General features: G+C 37.5%; 1 protein-coding gene and 1 pseudogene across 1 annotated transcript in view; both read right to left on the bottom strand.

The window, feature by feature from the left end:
* PPM1E (protein phosphatase, Mg2+/Mn2+ dependent 1E) overlaps window positions 1-25,760 on the bottom strand; it is a 215,891-nt gene that overhangs the window by 85,169 nt on the left and 104,962 nt on the right. The gene's annotated exons all lie outside the window — the stretch shown is intronic.
* Window positions 15,029-17,059, bottom strand: LOC131497191 (small ribosomal subunit protein uS2-like; annotated as a pseudogene).

Genomic DNA, 25,760 nt, shown 5'->3' with positions numbered 1-25,760 from the left:
TGGAAGGAAAACTTCCAATGCTTTTTATGAAGCCAGCATTACCTTGATTCCAAAACCAGACAAAGACCCCGCTAAAAAGGAGAACTACAGACCAATTTCCCTGATGAACATGGATGCAAAAATTCTCAACAAGACACTAGACAACCGGAATCAACAATACATTAAAAAAATTATTCACCACGACTAAGTGGGATTTATACCTGGGAGGCAGGGCTGGTTCAATATCCACAAAACAATGAATGTGATACATCACATCAATGAAAGAAAGGACAAGAACCACATGATCCTCTCAACAGATACAGAGAAAGCACTTGACAAAACACAGCATTCTTTCTTCATAAAATCCCTCAAGAAAGTAGGGATAGAAGGATCATACCTCAATATCATAAAATCCATATATGAAAGACCCACTGCTAATATCATCCTCAATGGGGAAAACTGAGAGCTTTCCCCCTAAGGTCAGGGACAAGACAGGGATGTCCACCCTTGACACTGTTATTCAACACACTATTAGAAGCCTTAGCCTCTGCCGTCAGACAACACAAAGAAATAAAAGGCATCCAAATTGGCCAGGAAGAGGTCAAACTTTCACTCTTTGCAAATGACATGATACTCTATATGGAAAACCCAAAAGATTCCACCAAAACACTGCCAGAACTGATCCATGAATTCAGCAGAGTTGCAGGATATAAAATCAATGCACAGAATCAGTTGCATTCCTATACACCAATAATGAAGCAACAGAAAGAGAAATCAAGGAATCAATCCCATTTACAATACACCAAAAACCATAAAATACCTACGAATAAATCTAAGCAAAGAAGTGAAACATCTATACACTGAAAACTATAGAAAGCTTATGAAAGAAATGTAAGAAGACACAAAAAATGGAAAAATATTCCATGCTCCGGGATAGGAAGAACAAATATTGTTAAAATGTCAATATTATCCAAAGCAATCTACCTACTCAATGTAATACTGATCAAAATACCAGCGTTCTTCACAGAGCTAGAACCAACAATCCTAAAATGTGTATGGAACCAGAAAAGACTCCGAATAGCCAAAGCAATCTTGAAAAAGAAAACCAAAGCAGGAGGCATCACAATCCTGGACTTCAAGCTATATTACAAAGCTATAACCATTAAGACAGTATGGTACTGGCACAAGAACCGACACTCAGATCAATGGAACAGAATAGAGAACCCAGAAATGAACCCACAAATGTATGGCCAACTAATCTTTGACAAAGCAGGAAAGAATATCCAATGGAATAAAGACAGTCTCTTCAACAAGTCGTGCTGGGAAAACCGGACAGCTATAGGCAAAAGAATAAACTGGACCACTTTCTTACACCATACATGAAAATAAACTCAAAATGGATTAAAGACCTAAATGTGAGACCTGAAACCATAAAATTCCTAGAAGAAAACATAGGCAGTAATTTCTCTGACACTGCCCTAAAAACATTTTCCTAGATATGCCTCCTCAGACAAGGGAAGCAAAAGCAAAAATAAAATATTTGGTCTGTACCAAAATACAAAGCCTTTGCACAGTGAAGGAAGCCATCAGCAAAATGAAAAGGCAACCTACTGAATGAGAGAAGATATCTGTAAATTATTCATCCAATAAAGTATTAATATCCAAAATATAAAAAGAACAACTCAACACCAAAATAATAATAGTAATAATATGTAATAACCCAATTAACAAATGGGCAGAGGACCTGAAAAGACAGTTTTCCAAAGAAGACCTGATTTCTTTTTTTTTTTTTTTTTTTCAACGTTTTTTTTTTTATTTATTTTGGGGACAGAGAGAGACAGAGCATGAACGGGGGAGGGGCAGAGAGAGAGGGAGACACAGAATCGGAAACAGGCTCCAGGCTCTGAGCCATCAGCCCAGAGCCTGACACGGGGCTCGAACTCACGGATCGCGAGATCGTGACCTGGCTGAAGTCGGACGCTTAACCGACTGCGCCACCCAGGCGCCCCTAGAAGACCTGATTTCTAAAGCAATCATAAGATATTTAAAAAATAACATTCATCTGGGGGCACTTGGGTGGCTCAGTGAGTTGAGGATCTGACTCTTCATTAGGCTCAGGTCATGATCCCAGAATTGTGGGTGCAAGCCTGTCAGGCTCCACACTGATCATGGGGCCTGCTTAAGATTCTCTCTTTCCCTCTGCCTATCTCCACTGCTCGCTCTCTCACGTGCACGCGCTCTCTCAAATCAATCAATCAATCAATCAATAAATAACATTCATCTGATGATTTCTGGTTTTAAAAAAATGCAGATTAGGCATATGCATTTACCTCTCCCCTTATAAAATAACAGCAAAATAAGCTACAGGGTTTAAATACACAAGGAAAAAGAAAACAGAAGAGAAGGCAAAGATGGATAAAATATTTCAATGTGTTTTTAGAAAAGGGAGAGCAATTGGAAGAGTGGTACCTGATTTATCAGGATGAGAGAAGCTATAATCTTAGGGGAATACTTGATGAAAACAGTCAATTCACCTTGCAAAGAACCTGGGAAACTCTCATACTTTGGAAGTACCAAGTAGGTGGAGAGGAAGAACAAAGTGAAAAACAGGATGACAGTCCATTGTGGGGAATAAGCTTAGGAATCTCTCGGGTTTACACCAATGAGTTAACAAGGCATAAAGAAATACAAAGTCACAGAAAGCTACCCAAGTTTGGATAAACCAGATTGCCATCCCAAGAACAGGGGGGTGCAAAGGCACCAAGAATAGGGAGGTACAAAGGCACCCCAAAATACAGAGGGGGTGCAGAGCCCCCCAAATAGAGAGGGAGGGGCAAAGGCCCAAAATAGGAATGGGTGCAAAGGTGGCCAGTACATACGTATATGAAATAAACAAGATTAGATATTCAGGGTGAAAGTACCCCCAATTTAGTACTATAGCAGAAAAGCTGCTTTCACAGGAAGATAGGGCCAAGTTAGGTAAATTGGTGAACTGCTGGACTACGGACTGCTGCGCTGCAGGCAAAGCAGCCCAGAGAGGAGAGGTTAACAAAAGAAAAGGTGCCTTGTTAACCCTGAGGTTACTCCCCCTATTTGTCTCATCCCCTAGACTAGCTAAGTTAAACAGACACGGTGCCTCCTGTCTGCTATTAACAACCATCTGCCTGGCACCAGTATTTTGTTTTATATTGATCCTAACCTCAAACACTGTATATCTTCAAAACCCCCATCTTCCCTCACGTCCCCAAGTTAATGTTCCCAGTTTCTTTGTCTCTTTGTACGCCCATCACGTTTGTTAAGTCTTCTGATCTGAATAAATACGGGGCAAGGACCCTTATTCGGGGCTCTTGTCTTTTCCCAGACATTAGCCATCTCTCACTTTAATACTGCATCCGCTCTTTTGATGGCCAAAAGAGAACTTTAGATTTAGAGTCTACGACAGTCCATGTGGGTGAAATGTTGATTCCCCTTCACCGTCCTACATACAGAATGGCGGCGGCTAAGTGCACACACTCCAGCCCTGGTGGGAGAATGGAAATTTATCCTCTAGAGATATTGAAAAGGAACATCTAGACTTGGAGACACCAGGCAGCATAGAGAGTAGAGATGATATGGACTGAAAAGAAAAACATTTATTGAAATACTAAATCTTAGGATTAATTCCTCTAACCATTCCTCTACTCTATCCCACCCCTAATCCCAACTCCACCCCAGAACACTTGCATTTAATGCCCCAGGGAAAAAATGGAAAGGTCTTTTCTGGAGGAAATGAACAATCCTAGAGAAAAATCCTCCTCATAGTGACATATGGTCATGTCTCTATCCTAACATCCGAAAGTGAGGCTTACCTAAAATAAGTCTTCTTATTTCTAAAGAGTTTAATCGATCAGTTTAAAATATATACAAACCATCAAGGGTCATCAACTTGTGAGGAAATCATGAAAGATTAAAAGCAGGTATCATAAGAGCTATTTGGTATTTAAAATGATTGATGAAATAAGGCATTAAATAGAGATTACAAAAATCTTCAAGAAAGTAGAATTAAACAAGAAATGGAAAATCAAACAAAAGGTAAGATAGTTCAAGCATCAGTGTAGTGAGATTAACTTTTGACTAATAGGAGAATATCCAATGGAATAAAGACAGTCTCTTCAGCAAGTGGTGCTGGGAAAACTGGACAGCGACATACAGAAGAATGAACCTGGACCACTTTCTTACACCATACACAAAAAGAAACTCAAAATGGATGAAAGACCTCAATGTAAGACAGGAAGCCACCAAAATCCTCCTGGAGAAAGCAGGCAAAAACCTCTTTGATGTTGCCCGCAGCAACTTCTTACTCAACACGTCTCAGGAGGCAAGGGAAACAAAAGCAAAAATGAACTACTGGGACCTCATCAGAATAAAAAGCTTCTGCACAGCAAAGGAAACAATCAGCAAAACTAAAAGCAAACGACAGAAAGGGAGAAGATATTTGCAAATGACATATCCAATAAAGGGTTAGTATCCAAAATCTAGAAAGAACTTATCAAACTCAACACCCAAAAAACAAATAATCCAGTGAAGAAATGGGAAAAAGACATGAATAAACACTTCTTCAAGGAAGACATCCAGATGGCCAACCGACACATGAAAAAATGCTCCACATCACTCATCATCAGGGAAATACAAATCAAAACCACAATGAGATACCACCTCACACCTGTCAGAATGGCTAACATTAACCACTCAGGCAACAACAAATGTTGGAGAGGATGCAGAGAAAGAGGATCTCTTTTGCACTGCTGGTGGGAATGCAAACTGGTGCAGCCACTCTGGAAAGCAGTATGGAGGTCCCTCAAAAAAACTAAAAATAGAACTACTCTATGACTCAGCAATTGCACTACTGAGCATTTATCTACAGGATACAGGTGTGCTGTTTCAAAGGGACACATGCACCCCCATGTTTATAGCAGCACTATCAACAATAGCCAAAGTATGGAAAGAGCCCAAATGTCCATCGATGGATGAATGGATAAAGAAGATGTGGTATATGTATATACAATGGAGTATTACTCGGCAATTGAAAAGAATAAAATCTTGCCATTTGCAACAACATGGATGGAACTGGAGGTTATTATACTAAGTGAAATTAGTCAGAGAAAGACAAAAATTATATGACTTCACTCATATGAGGACTTTAAGAGACAAAACAGATGAACATAAGGGAAGGGAAACAAAACTAATATAAAAACAGGGAGGGGGACAAAACAGAAGAGACTCATAAATATGGAGAACAAACTGAGGATTACAGGAGGGTTTATGGGAGGGGGAATGGGCTAAATGGGTAAGGGCACTAAGGAATCTACTCCTGAAATCATTGTTGCACTATATGCTAACTAATTTGGATGTAAAAATAAAAAACAAGCTAAACAACAACAACAACAAATTTTGACTAATAGGAATTCCAGGAAAAGAGGACAGAAAAAAGAGAGGGAGAAAAAATAAGAGCAAATACTTATTAAGGGCATACTATATGTGACAGACATTGTTCTAAGTGCTTCAGATAATTTAAAATATTTTTAAGTTTAGTTATTTATTTTGAGAGAGAGAGAGCAGGGGAGGGGCAGAGAGAGAGACAGACAGAGAGAACCCCAAGCAGGCTCCGTGCCGTTATTGCGCAGAGCCTAATGTGGGGCTCAATTCCATGAACCAGGAGATCATGACCTGAGCTGAAATCAAGAGTTGGTTGCTTAACCGAATGAGTCATCCAGCCACCCAGTGCTTTAAATAATTTTAATTAACTAATTAATTCTCTGGTTACTCTATGAAGTAGGCATTATTATATCCCCATCTTAAAGATGAAGAAAATTAGGAATGTAGAGGTTAATAGAATAGCTAGTAGGTGGCAGAGCCAGAGTTCAAACCCAAGCAGTCTGCTGCCATAACTCACACTCTCAACAACTATATACTGCTGTCTCTCTATCAAAGAAATAATATGAGGCACTGCATCCTGGGTCAGGGTAGCCATGGCAGCTTTTGTCCTTTCTGCCATGTCTGTGACTGCCTGTAGCCTTCGTGCCACCACCCTGGGTCCCCACACTGGCGGCAGCCCAGCCACTCAATATCACCCTGTGCCCCCCAGGGGCCTGTTTGAGGCCTGGGGCTTCGTGTTTGGCCTCGGTGGTCATGCAGGTTCCAGTTACACAGTTATACCACCAGTACAGTGATGAACCCCGTTGGTCATTAGAGGGAATCAAGGACTGTGTTCTTTACATCTTAAAACTGTATGACAAGATTGACCCTGAAAAGCTCTCAATAAATTCCCACTTTATGAGAGAGTTGGGCCTAGACAGTTTGGACCAAGTGGAGATTATCATGGTCATGGAGGACAAATTTGGGTTTGAAATTCCTGATACAGATGTTGAGAAGTTAGTATGTCCACAAGAAACTGAGATCACATTGCGGATAAGGAGGATGTACAGTAAAACCTTGGATTTTGAGTAACTTGTTCTGCGAGTGTTCTGCAAGACAAAGAAAACATTTCTTTTTTTTTTTTTTTTTTTATTTTTTAATATATGAAATTTACTGTCAAATTGGTTTCCATACAACACCCAGTGCTCATCCCAAAAGGTGCCCTCCTCAATACCCATCACCCACCCTGCCCTCCCTCCCACCCCCCATCAACCCTCAGTTTGTTCTCAGTTTTTAACAGTCTCTTACGCTTTGGCTCTCTCCCACTCTAACCTCTTTTTTTTTTTTTTTCCCTTCCCCTCCCCCATGGGTGTCTGTTACGTTCAAAGAAAACATTTCTAATAAATGTCTTGCAATACGAGTAGTATGTGATGCTGAATGTCACATGATCACCCCTGAGCCAATTGTTCTTCTCTCTCTCTCTCTCTCTCTCTCTCTCTCTCTCTCTGCAGGATTGGGGGTGATCCCATGTTCTGATGCTTGGTCTGAGGCTGCAGTGTTTGGCAGAAATCAGTGATTTTTCAGAAGTTGCAAAGTGCCCACAACTGACGTGTATTTTTGGTCACTTCAAAGCACCTATGGACAGTCCTTTGCTTTTCCATACCAGAGTAGGTTTAGAAATCCTTTGCTTCATTCTAGGTCAGGCTGCCTGCAGGTAATGACCCTTTCCTCTGCTGCCTTATTGCCAGTTACATTAAATACAGCATATGACAGGAGTTTATTAATACTGTACTGTAGTAAACATCCATGTGAGCATATATAATGGCCCCTATGTAGAAAAAGATTCCACTGAGCCAATAGATAGCAGTGATTCCATTAGTGATAGTGAAAGTCATCCTACACAATAACCCTCCTCTCTCTTGTCTCCCTCACACCAGCCACGAAGGTTTTCAAAGCTAAGTGCAGGTTAATTTATTTTTCTTTATATTTTTTATTTTTTATTATACTACATACAGTATTTTAATCATTTTTATAGGAATATTTTTGAGTTGGCAACGAATCATCTGAGTTTCCATTATTTCTTATGGGGAAATTTGCTTTGATATATAAGTGCTTTGGATTAAAAACATGTTTAAAGAACAAATTATGCTAGCAAACCAAAATTATTTTCGGTTATGAATAAAATATCAGACGTCTTTTTTCTCTTAGAGAAGACTCAAAAGATGCTAGCAAGTGTCTGGAACTGAGAATGTGTTTTGGCATTATTGTTGTCTTTGACAGAGTAATTCTGTTTTGACTTGTATTTATTTTATTTTACTTCTTAAATTTTACTTAAATTCAAATTAGTTAACATAGAGTGTAGTCGTGGCTTCAGGAGTAGAACCCAGTTATTCATCCCTTACATCTGAACTCAGTGCTCTTTCAGAAAAGTATCTTCCTAAATCCCCATCACCCATTTAAGCCATATCCCCACCCCCACCCCTCCAGCAACCCTTAGTTTGTTCTCTGTATTTAAGAGTCTCTTATGGTTTACCTCCCTCTCTGTTTTTATCTTATTTTTCCTTCCCTTCCCCTATGTTCATCTGTTGAGTTTCTCGAGGAAAGCTTCCAAACTCATTCTATGAAGCCAGCATTACCTTGATTCCAAAACCAGAAAAAGACCTCACTAAAAAGGAGAATTACAAGCCAATTTCCCTGATGAACATGGATGCAAAAATTCTCAACAAGATACCAGCAAATCAAATTCAACAGTACATTAAAAATAATTCTTCACCATAATCAAGTGGGATTCATTCCTGGGTTTCAGGGTTGGTTCAATATTCTCAAATCAATTAACATGATACATCACATTAATAAAAGAAAGGATAAGAACCATATGATCCTTTCAATAGATGGAGAAAAAGCATTTGACAAAATACAGCATCCTTTCTTGATAAAAACCCTCAAGAAAATAGGGATAGAAGGAACATATCTTAACATCATAAAAGTCTTATATGAAAGGCCCATAGCTAATATCATCCTCAGTGGGGAAAAACTGAGGGCTTTCCTCCTACAATCAGAACACAACAAGGATGTCCACCCTCACCACTGTTGTTCAACATAGTGTTGGAAGTCCTAGCCTCAGCAATCAGACAACAAAAAGGAAGAAGTCAAACTTTCACTCTACATGTATCATGTCATCTGATACTCTACAGTGAAAACCTGAAAGACACCAAAAAACTGCTAGAGCTGATACATGAATTCAGCAAAGTCGCAGGATATAAAATCAATGGACATAAATCAGTTGCATTTCTATACACCAATAATGGAACAACAGAAAGTGGTATCAAGGAATCGATCCCAATTACAATTATACCAAAACCCATAAAATACTTAGGAATAAACCTAACCAAACAGGTAAAAGATCTGTACATTGAAAACTATAGAAAGCCTATGAAAGAAATTGAAGAAGACACAAAAAAATGGAAAAACATTCCATGCTAATGGATTTGAAGAACAAATATTGTTAAAATGTCGATACTACCCAAGCAATCTACACATTCAATGCCATCCCAATCAAAATAACAGCATCCTAAACAATCCTAAAATTTGTATGGAACCACAAAAAAACCTGAATAGCCAAAGAAATGTTGAAAAAGATAACCAAAGCTGGAGGCATCACAATCCTGGACTTTAACCTGTATTACAAAGCTGTAACCATCAAGACAGTATGGTATTGGCAGAAAAACAGACACATAGATCAACAAAATGGAATAGAGAACCCAGAAATGGGCCTACACAAATATGGCCAATTGATCTTCAACAAAGCAGAAAAGAGTATCCAATGGGCAAAATAGACTTGTATTTAAATTGTCTGTTTTACCCTTTGAAAATAAATCTATAAAACCAGAAAAAAGAGAGAGAGAGAGAGAGAGAGAGAGAGGGAGAGAGAGAAAGAAAGAAAGAAAGAAAGAAAGAAAGAAAGAAAGAAAGAAAGAAAGAAAGGGAAAAAATAAGTGAGACTTCCAGGTTTAGAGGGCAAATTGAACACATTCAACTTGCTCCCTCCAGAAACCTTGCCAGGCAATGGTAAAGGGAATATTTTAAAATAATAACTGAAAGAGAGGAAGAAAAAAGGTGACACAAAGTAGATGATGGAGTGGCAACTGAAGTAGCAGGACACAGAAAGCCAAATCTCAAACCAACAGTGAGGAAAGCTGAGAACAAACCCAATATATACAAAAGAATCCTCTAAATAAACAAAAACCAGCCATACTAAGTACCTGTAGAACTGGGGGTAAGTGGCAAATGGAATGGATAAAATAAGAAAAACTGAGTGAAAGCTGTTTAAGAAGCTGGTGCATCCCTAGATGCCCCATTCCACACCTAGATGACTACCTTTCCCCAACTTCCCAATTTTGGCAGAAGTCTGCAGCTTTTTCCCTAAAGAGGATAAAACAGGCATCTCTTGATGAAGAAACACCAGAAACTGTTGAGGGCATAAGTACTATAGTAAAAAACAAGGGGATTAAGTGATTTTATACATAGGTTAATGCTGAATTCACAGATTAGCAGTTCTCCTCCCTGATTCTGTTGAACCAGACAGATGAAATGGAGTTAGGGTCAGAAGTTCCCCCAAACAAACAAACAAACAAACAAACAAACAAACACAATACAATACAATACAATAAAGAAAAAGAAGACGAAGACAATGACGACGGAGTAGAAATAGTAGCAGTAGTAGTAGTTTCCCTAACAAATGGCTCAACCAGATTATCCTACAATAAAAGTCAAATTTGACTTAAGGGGTGCCTGCGTGGCTCAGTCAGTAAAGCGTCTGACTTCGGCTCAGGTCACGATCTCACAGTTTGTGAGTTCGAGCCCCACATCGGGCCCTGTGCTGACAGTGTGGAGCCCACTTAAGATCCTGTCTCCCTTTCTCTCTGGCCCTCCTCCACTCATGCTCTGGCTCTCTCAAAAATAAAAATAAACATTAAAAAAAATCTTTAAAAAAATCCTCAAGGGGTGCCTGGGTGGCTCAGTGGGTTAAGCATCCAACTTCAGCTCGGGTCATGATCTGCCAGTTCGTGAGTTTGAGACCTGTGTCGGGCTCTGTGCTGACAGCTCGGAGCCTGAAGCCTGCTTCGGATTCTGTGTCTCCCTCTTTCTCTACCCCTAACCCACTCACACTCTGTCTCTGTCTCTCTCAAAAATAAATAAACATTAAAAAACAATTTAAAATAAAAAAATAAATCCTCAATATCTAAAACAGTATGTAAATATACAAAAATAGATTTGGAATGAAATATACCAAAATGGTGATTTCTTGATAGGGGAGTAAGTTGGGGGGGAGAGGGAAGCTTTTGCTTTTTATTGTATATATTTCCATTTTAAAACATTTTACAATGGGGGTGCTGGGTGGCTCAGTCGGTTAAGCGACTGACTTCAACTCATGTCATGATCTCACAGTTAGTGGGTTTAAGCCAGGCGTCGGGCTCTGTGTTGACAGCGAGGAGCCTGGAGCCTGCTTCAAGTTCTGTGTCTCCCTCTCTCTGCCCTTCCCCTGCTCATGCTCTCTCTCTCTCTCTCTCTCTCTCAAAAATAAAATAAAACATTAAAAAAAATTTTTAAAAAGCTTTTACAATGAACATATTTTCATCTATTACATTCGTGCAATTTTTCTAAAGATTTTATTCATCTAGGAGCAGCTGGCATGGTTCAGTTGGTTGAGCACCCGGTCAACTCTTGATTTTGACTCAGGTCATAATCCCAGGGTCATGGGATCCAGCCCCATGTCCTGTTCTGCACTGCGTCCTGAGTATGGAGCCTGCTTAAGATTTTTCTCTCTCTCTCAAAATAAAAATTTTTGTAAATGCTTTAAAGATTTTATTTTTCTACACCCAACACAGGGTTCGAATTCACAACCCCAAAATCAAGAGTCACATGCTCCACTGACTGAGACAGTGAGGTGCCTCCATTTGTGTAATTTTTAAAAAATGTTTATTTATTTTGAGAGAGAAACTGAGTAGGGAAGGGTTGAGAGAGAAAGACAGAGACAGAGAGAGAGAGAATCCCAAGCAGGCTCTGCACTGACAGCATGGAACCCACTGATGAGCTCGAAGCCACAAACCATGAGATCATGACCTGACCTGAAATCAAGAGTCAGTCGCCCAACATACTGAGCCACCTACGTGCCCCTGTGTTAATTTTTTAAAGAGAGAAAAGAAAGGGAAGAAGTGAAAGGAAAATAAAAATGGACTGGTATAATACTTAGTAGGTGGGGAATATTTTCTTTAATTAATTAGAATCTCAAAAACAAGACTAATAATGATTTTACTTGCTGTGTAATATTCTACTTGATGAGGACATTAAAGTCACCACCAAAGCACTTAAGACAATAAAATCTACAGAAAGTGAAATATGTATTTTATATATATTACGTATATATTTCTTAATAACCAAAAATAGTAGACTATTACCAACTTAAAAAAAAAACTCTTGCACAACAGAATCAGAAGAGAAATTTTCTCTTAACAATTATGCTTTTAAGAAGTCTGCAATTCTAGCCAAAAGATTACATATTCAGGAGATATCACCAGATTCTTTCCTAAAAAATTATTACAGACTCTCACTGCTCTATTCTGGCAAAGTACTTATGTTTACACTTCTTTTGTGTAAAACCCTGCAGGAATCTTCATATTCCTGATCCTGTTGATTAAGAAAATACTAACCTCCCATTTAAGTCGAAGACTACTGAAAATGTTGAAACCCAAATCTTTTTAAAAGTTAATTTATTTCAGTGCCTAACTTTGTTTTCTTAAATGATAACCTAATTTTAGATTTTAAACATATGGTCAAAAGTTAAAGGTAACAGTAAAACATTACAAGTAGTATTTTGTTTCAAAGATATTAAAAATAATAAGTACATTTAAAATATTTTCTGGTGTGCCTAGGTGGCTCAGTCAGTTGAGTGTCTGATTCCTGGTTTTGGCTCAGGTCATGATCTCAGAGTCATGGGATTGAGCCTCGAGTTGAGCTCCATACTGAGTGTGGAGCCTGCTTAAGATTCTCTGTCTCTCTCTTCCTCTCTCTCTCTCTCTCTCTCCCTCTGCCCCTTTCTTCTGCTCATGCTCTGCCCTAAAATAAAAACAAAATAATCATAAAATAAAATTCTTTCAAAGTGTGTTTCTAATTCTGTGAGTAAGTCCTTGGATGCACCTTTTGCAACATAATCAGAATACTCAGTTAAGATCTCCCACTAAAAATTTGTACAAAGAGTAAAACTAAGTAGTTGAAAAGCATTTTAGTTCCTAGCTGCCAAATTCCAGAGTCTAGATTATTGCAGGAACATCCTGCTGTCATCTCTATCTAGCAAGAGTTCTGAAGGAAAAAAGAGAAAAACATGTTGAAAGATGGGGAAAATAAAATCATTATAGTTTGGCACCTTTTTTGGATAACTCATCAGTTTCATGTCACCATTTCTTCATTTAGCAGCGATATTCGACTGAATTACTAAAAAGAAGAAATAAATATCATCTGTAACTTTGTTCCCCAACTTTGAGCAGCAAAAGTCAGTTTTCATAAATATTTTCAAAACTATATTTGAGGGGCACCTGGGTGGCTCAGTCGGTTAAGCGGCCGACTTCGGCTCAGGTTATGATCTTGCAGTCCGTGAGTTTGAGCCCTGCTTCGGGCTCTGTGCTGACCCTCAGAGCCTGGAGCCTGTTTCAGATTCTGTGTCTCCCTCTCTCTCTTGACCCTCCCCTGTTCATGCTCTGTCTCTCTGTCTCAAAAATAAACGTTAAAAAAATTAAAAAAACAAAAAACAAAAAAAACTATACTTGATGACTCTCTAAACGGATCTTAAACTCCTAAAATATTCTTAGTTTCCAAATGATTACTTGATCTGTGTTTTCCATTTGTATTTTCCCCCTAGGTAGCAGATTAAGATCTTTTCTTGAATTTAGTAAATTGACGACTTGCTTGGCATATTTCTCATAACAAATACAAATAAGTAATCTAAAGTCACTCTTTCCTTATTTGGAAGTTTGGCCACAAGAAATGATTCCCCCTTTCAAACTTTTATTTCTTATTTTACTTTTGATAATAGCTTCACTGATATATATATAATTCACATATCAAACTCTTTAATTATTTATAGTTCTACTTACTATAATCTTTCAATTACCATCTAACCATTAATAACAAAATCTCTCTCAATTTTTCTGTTTGTAAACTGTTACCCCTAAGAAAACTAGGAGTTAAAGAAAAATGTTTATTTATTTATTTTTATGGGGGGGGCAGAGAGAGAGGGAGAGAGAGAATCTTAAGCATCTTAATTAAGATTAAGAATCTTAATCTTAAAAATCCTAAAATATGGATGCCTGGGTGGCTCATTCATTTAAGTGTCTGATTTCAGCGTAGGTGATGGGTCATGATTCGCGGTCACGATCTCACAGTTCATGAGTTTGAGCCCCACATTGGGCTCTATGTTGACAGCTCAGAGCCTGGAACCTGCTCTGGATTCTGTGTCTCCCTCTCTCTCTGTCCCTCCCCTGCACTCACTGCATCTCTCACTCTCCCTCAAAAATAAACATTAAAAAAAATCCTAAAATAAATTTAAAAAGAAACTTTTAAAATACAATTTGTTGAAAAATTGAGGTTTCCTATAATATAGGCCAAAGAACTCCCAGCAATCTGTAAAATCATTGTGAAGATGTATTTATCTCTTTGGTGGGGAAGTGATAAGTTTAGAAATATAACATGTGAACCAGCTATTTATTCCTTGAAAAATAGGAATTAGAAAATTTAAAAAGCAGTATCTTGATTTTCCATTTTTCTTTTCCTTTAGAAAAATCTCACCCTTTTCATTAACAATGGAGAATATGCTTCACATTCCCTAATGATGTCCCAAAGCTACTTGTGTTGGTTATGCAAATAGTTTTACTATATGGTCAAATTTTAAAAAGCAAAACATAACTATTTAAAATATCTTAAGTTCAAATACTATAGATTTTACAATAATGTGTAGTAATTTAATTCAACATGCACATATTTCATTTAGAAGATATATTTTAATCAACCACTGTTAAAATCTAATAATTTAGGTTAAAATCTAAAATTTTACAAACCTATCTTCAGCTTTCTCAATCATTATAATGTCCTAATTATCTTCAATCTTTTGATTTAGTATCAGTTTCTGACTTATTCTATAAGTAAAAAATTTAAATTTTAATTCCTTACATTTCAGGAAGAAGACCAGAAATAACAACCTACCCATTAACGAACAAATATTTTAAGTTTGCCAGTATTTCACAATTTTCTGTGAAAAGATCAAGAAATATATCACTATATCATTATAGCAGATTTCAAAATACTAGTCTCAGATTACAGAATTCCCTACTTACTGACATTTTGGTTATCTGTAGAAAAGCCAAAACCTGCAAGCAACATGGCAATTAAATACAGGAAAATGTTTCTGAAAGAAAGAAAGGAAGGAAGAAAAAAGTTTCCTAATTTTCTGATAAAATAAAGACCATAGTCTTTTGTTTATAAACACAAGGAAATGTTCTGAAACTCAATTAAAAAGTTAAGGATAATAAAAATAACATTCCTTCAAAAATTAATCAAGATTGTAGAAATTTTACCTTATACAAATTGTCTCTACATACAAATATGAAATTTTATTCTTCGAGATGAAACTTTTTTTATATATATAAGTAGGATCCATGCCCAACATGGGGCTTGGACTCACAACCTTAAGATTGAGAGTCTCATGCTCTACCAACTGAGCCAACCAGATATCCACTATTCTTGGAGATGAAATCTTATAGAACATGCTATAAACTACAATGCACTTGCTAGTAAATGAATAGCATTTTGAGTGCTTCCCAAAGGCAAAAACAAAACTTCTGAAGCAAAATAAAAACTCATGTTCATAATATTTTTTTTCCAACTTTTAAAAGCTGCTTAGTTTTTGTCATCAACCTTATTTCCATTTTGTTTAAGAGTTTGTGGAAGAACAGCTTAAGACCACTCAGTTGTTGTTCTTGCCCATTTAGTGGCCTGAGCAGTGGAAGCTGCAGATCAGTCTTCAGTGGCAGGCTGAACACTCCAGTCTTTAGTAGAGAACTGTTCTGTAGGCAGAGAGGGCACCTCTACACCTTCATACCAGTCAACTGCTTCCAAGTCCAGGAGTAGCCCATTCACCTTTAAGTTCCTCCTTGGTCACAGCCTCTTCAGCAGCAGGGTGCTCTTTGTTTTCAGTCTCTTTAGGATCTCTGGAGAAGTAGACATTAGGCATGACTTCCCACGGGTGTTCATGGGAGACAGTGCCACACATGCACACAATTTCCCAGGCCAGCATCTACCATATCACACCCAATGAGTGAGCTCCCTTGTTGCAAGGGATGTCAGTATCTACACAGCACAGAAGAAAGTCTGTGTTACACCAAGCAATGGTAGGCATATTAACAAAAGACACTGTGGCGGAGGCTGGTGGTCAGCCTTGGGATCAATAACCTCTGGAAGTCTTGGCTCCTAGAAGGCTATCTGGATCTGATTAATGGAGGTTCTAGGAGTGAAGTGGCCAGCAACAGCAATGGCTCCAATGGCAGCAGCAAACTTCACCACAGCTTGCTGGCCAGTATTCCAGAATGACAGGACACTGACATCAGCCGAGTTTTCAACTGTACCAAAGGCATGAGCTGCCAGTGGAAGCCATCACTTTTCCTTTTGTAGATGTATTGTTCCACTTGGAAGTTGAGGTTCCTACTGCAAGGAATTTGAGGACATTCTCCTTTACTTGCTGAACATCAAGGACTCCAAACATTGTGAAATTTTCCCTTTAAGTTATGAGTGGAACCCAGAACATTATATGGGTAGTGCAGACAGGGCATAATACATTTAAATCACAAGCCATAGCACTCATTATGCAGTTTAACAAGATATAACCTCTCAACAAATGAAAAACATAAACTCTTTATTTTTTGTAGAGATGTAAAGTCATCGGTACTCCATGGAGTCACTCTATTCAGATGAGGTCTTTGTACAACAGTTCTCATTAATGACAGTGCAGATGTGCTGGCATCCTAGGAATTTTTCATTAAGATTCAAACTAGCTGCATCCTATCTCATGGGTCTCTTCTTTGATGAGCTGCATTTTCCTCCTTGCTTGTACTATCTATGGTATTAGTAATAATTAGAACTAAATCAGATTTAATTACAGTAACTTTCAAATAAGGTACTAAATATAGTTCTTTGTTCAGTCAACTCTGTCCATAAAAATCACAGGCATGTTTAAAACAAGATACACAGAATTCTATTAAATTATGTTCTGGGAAAATTGATTATAATTTTAGCAAAATGAACTTTGTTCTGCCACATGGGTCTCAAAATGGCAATACCTGAAACACTGATTTACAAGTATAGTGTATACAGTACCTGTTCATTTTGAAAGCATAAAAAAGTATTGCTTCTATTAGTACCAAGCAAAGAAAGATCAAAGTAAATTTGATCAGGTTCAGCCAAGTGCAAGAAAGGAAAACCCTCTGACTCACGTTTTTACATAGCCCTCAATGTGTCAATTTAAAGCTTACTTTCTTCTTTTTTAAATTTTAATTCCAGTATAGTTAACATATAGTGTTCTATTAGTTTCAGGGTATACAATATAGTGATTCAACAATTCTATGTATCACCCAGTGCTTATCATGATGTGTGCACTCCCTAATCCCCATCACCTATTTCACCCATCCCCCCCCCCACCCACCTCCACTCTGGTAAACATCATTTTGTTCTCTATAGTTGTCAGTTTCTCAGTTTGACTCTCTATGTCCTTTGTTTGATTGTTTTCTTAAATTCCACATGAGTGAAATCATATGGTATTTGTCATTATATTCTCTAGCTCCATCTATGTCATTGCAAATGGAAGATTTCATTCTTTTTTATGGCTAAATAATATTCCATTGTGTGTGTGTATATACAATAAGATGTGGTGTGTATATATATATCTTATTTATCAATTTATCACACACCTTATTTATCAATTAATGTATCATTGCACACTTGGGCTGCTTCCATAGTTTGGCTATTATAAATAATGTTGCAAATAGGGGCACCTGGGTGGTCAGTTGGTTATGCATCCCACTCTTAACATCAGCTCAGGTCATGATCTCAAGTTTCATGAATTCAAGCCTCGCATTGGGCTCTGCACTGACAGTGTGGAGCCTGCTTGGGATTCTCTATCTTTCTCCCCCTCTCTCTCTGTTCCTCCCCAACTTGTGCACTCTCTTTTTCTCAAAATAAATAAATAAACCTTATAAATAAATAAATAAATAAATAAATAAATAAATAAATAAATAATCTGCTATAAATTGCAGGGTATATGTAACCCTTTGAACTAGTGTTTTTGTATTTTTAGGTAAATAGCCAGTAGTGCAATTACTGGATCGTATGGTAATTCTATTTTTAACTTTTTGGGAAACTTCCATACTGTTTTCCATAGTGGCTGCACCAGTTTGCATTCCCATCAGCGGTGCAAGAGGGCTCCTTTTTCTCCACAACCTCATCAACACTTGGTGTTTCTTATGTTTTTGATTTTAGCCATTCTGACAGGTATGAGGTGATATCTCATTGTGGTTTTTATGTGTATTTCCCTGATGATGAATGATGTTGAGCAGCTTTTCATGTGTCTGTTGGCCATCTGCATGTCTTCTTTGGAGAAATGTCTGTTCATGCTTCTGCCCCCCCCCCTTTTTTTTTTTAGTTATCAGAATATAATGTTATTAGACTTGGGAGATAAAAATGTTACAAACATTTCTGAGTTGGAGATAAAATCTTAGTAAAATGAACAAAAATAATGATACATTCCATGCCTCATTCTTAATTCTATTGTTTCATTTGGGGTGGGAGAGTGGGGGGGTGAAGAGGAAGTATTGGCAAAAGCATACACTTCAGTAAAAGAATCAAAAATTCATATAATGAATGCCACCATTGTATCACTACAGTTTCAATGTAAAAATGTCCCTCCACCCCACAAAACATAAAAATGTGTTTTTTTTAAAGGTATTTTTCTCTTTTGGCACAAGAAAGCTACAAAGAATAAATGACATACTATGTTTCGTGTAATTGTTTACTTAATTGTAATACTATGTAAAAATATGATAATAAACATTACTGCTCAAGAAAAAAAAAACCGAAACATTTAGTGTTACTTCTTGTTTCTTCTATCTGGGACCTCAGCAGTCAGATCACAAGACTCCTTTCTCAAGACCCACCCAAAGCTTCTCATCCAACTTTGAATAAAGCACAAACTGTTCAGATCTCCCTAGCCAGCTTCTCCAACATCAACCCTACTCTCTTCCATCCTTTGTTCCTATCCTCATACTTACTAAATTCCAGAGCCTAATTTAGATGAGTCAAGCATGCTGAAAAACAAACAAATGGATAAACAAAAAGTAAATATGCTGGAGGTAGTCAAAGTATGCACACTGATTATTTTCAATAGACAGGTTTCCTATTAGCTTTTGCCTGGATCCATTCAGGTTCTGTCTCGTGTTACAGCCTCCAGTTCATTCTGTCAAATGACTGAATGTAATTGAGGACTTAGTGTGGGAAGCAGATTAACCCAGCCTTCTTTGCCATTACTCTCCAAGGTGAGTGAAAATGGCCTGTTTGGCTTTTGACTAATCTTTTTTATTTTTTTTTTTTTATTTTTTAAAATTTACATCCAAATCAGTTAGCATATAGTGAAACAATGATTTCAGGGGTAGATTCCATAATGCCCCTTACCCATTTAGTCCATCCCCCCCCTCCCACAAACCCTCCAGTAACCCTCAGTTTGTTCTCCATATTTATGAGTCTCTTCTGTTTTGTCCCCCTCCCTGTTTTTATATTAGTTTTGTTTCCCTTCCCTTATGTTCATCTGTTTTGTCTCTTAAAGTCCTCATATGAGTGAAGTCATATGATTTTTGTCTTTCTCTGACTAACTAATTTCACTTAGCGTAATACCGGTACTCCAGTTCCATCCACGTTGTTGCAAATGGCAAGATTTCATTCTTTTCAATTGTCGAGTGATACTCCATTGTATATATATATACCACATCTTCTTTATCCATTCATCCATCAATGGACATTTGGGCTCTTTCCACACTTTGGCTATGGTTGATAGTGCTGCTATAAACGTGGGGGTGCATGTGTCCCTTCGAAACAGCACACCTATATCCCGTGGATAAATGCCTAAAAGTGCAATTGCTGGGTCGTAGGTAGTTCTATTTTTAATTTTTTTGAGAAACCTCCATACTGTTTACAAGAGTGGCTGCACCAGCTTGCATTCCCATTCTGCCCATTTTTTAATCAGATTATTTGCTTTTTGGGTACTGAGTTTTGTAAGTTCTTCATAGATTTTGGATACTCTTTATCAGATATGTCATTTGCTAGTATCTCCCCCCATTCTGTAGGTTGTCTTTTAGGGTTTTTTTTATTGTTTCCTTCGCTGTACAGAACTAAAGCCTACTTTCTTGCATAGGCTCTTTTCCTCAAATTTTTTTCAAAGCTGCCTGCTGCTACTTAGACAAATTAATATGGATACAAAGAGTGTACATTATTTGACACAATAAGGCTAGGTACTGACCTATTTGGTGAAAAATGTTGTTTCTCAAGCTCATCACGCTATGTTAATTTACTAATCTAAAAGAAATCTACAGAGAAGTCTTTCAGACCTCCTATTTTTATGTTTATAATTTGATAAGTTAAAGGCAGTTCTATTGTTTTTAGAAATAATAATTTTATGAGTTAGAAGGACACACACCAAATTCAAAAGAAGTTGCCTCTTATGAACAGAAGGGAATGTGACAAAGATAGGCAGAGGGAAGATAAAGGGTACTTTAGCCTTATCTATTCATGCTTTATTACTTTTATACAAAATATTTAAAATTTGAAATTTCTCAAAATAAAAATTTAATTTAAAAAATGTAGGAACTGGGGCACCTGGGTGGCTCAGTTGGTTAAGCATCCGACTTTGGCTCAGGTCATGATCTCACTGCTTGTGAGTTTGAGCCCAGCATGGAGCTCTGTGCTGACAGCTCAGAGCCTGGAACCTGCTTTGGATTCTGTGTCTTCCTCTCTCTCTGCCCATCCCCGGCTCATGCTCTCTCTCTCTCTCTCAAAAATAAATAAAACATTAAAAAAAAATTGTTAATGTAGAAACTCAAAATAATTCCTTATCATAGCCATCTAATCTCCTCTACATAGGCTATCTAAGAAATTGCAATGTACAGAGCTTCCAATAGTGAAAGGCCAGTTATTTTCTCTTCTACATCTTTAAAAGTCCCAATTATCCAATAAGTCACTAAGAAAATACCCAAAGGCTCTCTCAGGTAGTCCAAATCAGGTGATTGTAACTGTATCTCTGAGGTCCAGAATCCACTTCTACCTAAACTAATGACATGTTCATATAAATGTCTTACGGAATGAACACTTTGGCACAATTCACCTTAAACTCTCAGACACAAATTATTAAGATTTCTGTAACTATTAGAATCTTGACAGAACTCTCAAAGCTACATAATCAGTCATAAAATTATAAAACATAAATCTATTTGTTCTTCAATAATGGGAGACAGTATACAAACGGACAATGACCATACAAAATAACAGAACTCTGTCCTACAATCTCTTCAGCAACCAGTCGGAAAAGCCAATCACAACCTCTGCAGCAATCAGCCTAGAAGAGTCAGGATTTTGTTAATGACTGCCAGCTCTTCCCTACCACCCCCCTTTTTTTTTGTCACCAGCCCACACACCAACCCCACATGATTTCAACTTGGAGACCAACCAGAGAAATACAAATATGTTCCCCAAACCACTTACCTAAGATGCCTGGCTTCTACTTATCCTATCCTACTGAGCTTACCCAAGCTAAAAATCTCCAATCCGTCTCCTTTTTTTTCACCATAAAACTTGCCCGCTCCCCTTTCAATCTGCCAAATGCAACGAATGATAACAACTGACTTTCTTGGTATTGCAAACTCTGAATATATAGCCAGTTTGTTCTCATCTTGGATGATTTTTATTTATACAGCAAGTGTAAAAATTGCGCAAAAACAAAGAAAAAACTATAACACTATGAGTACTTTATTCTAATCCAACCAAGATCACACCTCAGTTTGGCTGTTTCTACCTTAGCTATTGTTCTGTTTTTCAGTCAGTATACCAGTACCAATTTACTATTTTTGATAATTTTTTCCATCACTTTGAAAACAAATTTTGTATTCTCCTTTAACATTTGGTATTTCTTTCTTTTTTTTTTATTTTTTTTTGACGTTTATTCATTTTTGAGACAGAGAGAGACAGAGCATGAACGGGGGAGGGGCAGAGAGAGAGAGAGGGAGACACAGAATCTGAAACAGGCTCCAGGCTCTGAGTGGTCAGCACAGAGCCTGACGCGGGGCTCGAACCCACGGACCGCGAGATCGTGACCTGAGCCCAAGTCGGCCGCTTAACCGACTGAGCCACCCAGGCGTCCCTAACATTTGGTATTTCTAACATAAGTTGGGAAAGTTTCTTTCTAGGGAACTATGAAAACAATAACCAAAGAAAAGACTGCTATATTCTAGAAAAACAGTAATACTGATGATATAAATTGTAACTAAATAGTGCAGCAAAATATCTGCTATCCTTCTATGACTACATCCACAGAAAATGTCAGAAGGTGATTGCTAAATTTTCTTGATATTGAAGAGAAAGTAGACCAACCTACAAAGAATTATGAAAATTTATCTGTAGTAAATTGGAATTGTTTTGCATAAAATGTGAGTTTAGTTCTATGATAGCATAACTAACGTGAAAGGAAAATTTAATGGTTTTATAAGAAAGGTTAAGAAGAGGAATAGGGAGTATTAAATTCTCCATCACATCACATCTTTTGGATCTGGTAATAATAAAGATTCTTAAGGAAGTTTTAAAAAATACCAATAAGTTCTCAATTCTTTGTGTGACATTATTTATATACCCAAGAAAGGAATGAAAAAAATTTCTAAATATTGTTGGAGGCACATGTAACATGTAGAAAGCAGCATCTATACTAAACACATTGGATGAGGTTTTACCATAAGTTATTTGTTAGGATAGTGGAACTTCCAGAAATTATTAAAACAAATGAAGTTTAAGGCCCACTAATCTTTGACAAAGAAAAGAATATCCAATAGAAAAAAAGACAGTCTCTTCTTTAGCAAATGGTGTCGGAAAAACTGGGCAGTGACATCCACTTTCTTACACCATACACAAAAATAAACTCAAAATGGATGAAACACCTAAACACAGGACAGGAAGCCATCAAAATTCTAGAGGAGAAAACAAGTAACAACTACTTTGACCTTGGCCGCAGCAACTTCTTACGTGACATGTCTCCAGAGGCAAGGGACACAAAAGCAAAAATGAACTATTGGTATCTCATCAAGATAAAAAGCTTCTGCACAGTGAAGGAAACAATCAGCAAAACTAAAAGGCAACCAATGGAATGGGAAAAGATACGTGCAAACGACATATCACATAAGGGTTAGTATCCAAAATCTAGAAAGAACTTATCAAACTCAACACCCAAAATACAAATAATCCAGTGAAGCAATGGGCAAGAGACATGAAATAGACACTTTTCTAAAGAAAACATCCAGATGGCTAACAGACACATGAATAGATGCTCACATTACTCATCATCAGGGAAATAAAAATCAAAACCACAATGAGATACCACCTCACACCACCTGTCAGAACAGCTAAAATGAACAACAACTCAGGCAACAACAGGTGTTGGCGAGGATGCGGAGAAAGAAGAACCCTTTCACTCCTGGTGGGAATGTAAACTGGTGCAGCCACTCTGGAAAACAATATGGAGAGTCCTCGAAAAAATAAAAATAGAACTGCCCTATGACCCAGCAATTGCACTACTAGGCATTTATCCAAAGGATACAAAAATGCTGATTCGAAAGGGCACGTGCACCCAATGTTTATAGCAGTACTATCGACTATAGCCAAAGTATGGAAAGAGCCCAAATGTCCATCAACTGACAAATGGATAAAGAAGATGTGGTATGTACATACAATGGAATATTACCTGGTGATCAAAAAGAATGAAATTGTGCCATTTGCAACAGTGTGGATGGAATTAGAATGTATTATGCTAAGCGAAATAAGTCAGAAAGACAAATATTATATGATTTTACTCATACATGGAATTTAAGAAACAAAACAGATGAACAAAGGGGAAGGAAAGCAAAAATAAGATAAAAACAGAGAGAGACAAACTACAAGAGACTCTTAAATACAGAGAACAAACTGAGGGTTGCTGGTGGGGTGTTGGGTGGGGGGATGGGTTAAATGAGTGATGGGCATTAAGAAGGGCACTTGTTGGGATGAGCACTGGGTGTTATATGTAAGTGATGAATCACTAAATTCTATTCCTGAAATCATTATTATGCTATATGCTAACTAACTTGGATTTAAATAAAATTTAAAAAAAGTAGGGGTGCCTGGCTGGCTCGGTTGGTTAAGAATCTGACTTCAGTTCAGGTCATGATCTCAAGGTTCATGGGTTCAAGCCCAGTGTCGGGCTCTGTACTGACGGCTCAGATCCTAGAGCCTGCTTCAGAGTCTGTGTCTCCCGCTCTCTCTGGCCATCCTCTGCTCGCACTCTGTCTCTCTCTCTCTCTCAAAATGAATAAACGTTAAAAAAATAATTTAAATAAAATTTAAAAAAAATTAAAAAGCTGTTGCAACCTCCCCCCCAAATAAATAATTATAAAACTGAAGTTTTATAATTGATTTTTTTAAACCACAAGTGGCCAGAGCATTGAATGATTTGCCGACATTTTAAATTTTTTACCTTTTTTAAAAAACATCTATTATGTGCTGTCCCAGGAAATATTACAAAAGAGCTTCAGAACAGAACTCCAGGCATTCACCTGTATAGTTTACAATTTGGATCTTTAGGTCCTAATTTATAAGTATTTCCTAAAACTTGTCACTAGGGATGTCTGGGTGGCTCAGTCAATTAAGAAGCCAGCTTTGGTTCAGGGCATGATCTCATAGTTCATGAGTTCGAGCCCTGCACAGGCTCTGCACTGGCAGTATGCAGCCTGCTTGGGATTCTCTCTCTCTCTCCCTCTCTTTCTGCTCCTCCCTGACTTGTTTGCTCTCAAAATAAATAAACTAAAAAAAACAACGACAACAACAAAACTTGTCACTAGGATTATTATCCTTTCTTCACATAGCAGCCAGAGTTGTCCTCTTAAAATGTAAATCAGATCATATTACTTCCTTGCTTAAAAAAAGAAAAAAAATCCAAACTCTTATGGAAGTCACAAAGGCCCTATGAGGGTCTGAAATGGCTCCTGCCTAACTTCTCCAGCTTTATATCTGGTTACCCTCTTCCCCATCTTTGAAGCTTCAACCACAATAGCAGTTCTCTATTACCTCAGAGCTTTTGTCCTTCTGTCTGGACCCTTGTCCCCACACTCTTTATGTGGCTGGATCCTTCTCAACTCCTTTGGGTCTAATCTTAAATATTTAATATACATTGGTGTGAGGAGAATCAGCTCTCTGGTGACTGCAGTTATAGACACTGATACTTAGGAAAGAAAAACATATTATTTCCTACCAATATTTCAATTTAAAAAGTGTTAGGGCACCTGGGCAGCTCAGTTGGCTAAGCACCCGACTCTTGATTTCGGCTCAGGTCATGATCTCACGCTTTGTGAGTCCAAGCCCCACATCAGGCTCTGTGCTGACAGCTTGGAGTCTGCTTCAGATTCTGTGTCTTCCTCTCTCTCTCCCCCACCCCAGCTCATGCTCTGTCTTTCTCTCTCAAAAATAATAAATAAACATTAAAAAATTTAATGAATTAAAAAATAAAGTAATTAAAAATTAATTTAAAAACTGTTAAGTGAAAAAAATAAGACCCATCTATATACTGCCTAAAGAGACTCATTTCAGACCTAAAGACCTGTAGCTTGAAAGTGAGGGGATAGAGAAACATTTATCACGCAAACAGATGTCAAAAGAAAGTCAGAGCAGCAATAATTACATTGGACAATATATAGAGAGTTTAAAACAAAGACTATAACGAGACAAAGAAAGACACTACATGAAAATAAAAGGGACAATCCAACAAGAAGATATAACAATTGTAAGTATTTATGTACCAAATGTGCGAGAATGCAAATACATAAAACAGTTAATAACAAATATAAAGTAACTACTCAATAGTAATACAATAATAGTTGGGGGCTTACCCTACTTGTATCAATGGACAAACCGTCCAAATAGAAAATCAAGAAGGAAACAGTGACTTTGAATGACACACTGGACCAGATGGATTTAACAGATATATTCAGAAGATTCCATCCTAAAATAGC

Source organism: Neofelis nebulosa, chromosome 16 (assembly GCF_028018385.1).
Source record: "Neofelis nebulosa isolate mNeoNeb1 chromosome 16, mNeoNeb1.pri, whole genome shotgun sequence".
NCBI classification, from domain to species: Eukaryota; Metazoa; Chordata; class Mammalia; order Carnivora; family Felidae; genus Neofelis; species Neofelis nebulosa.
This window is presented reverse-complemented; position numbering and strand designations above follow the sequence as displayed.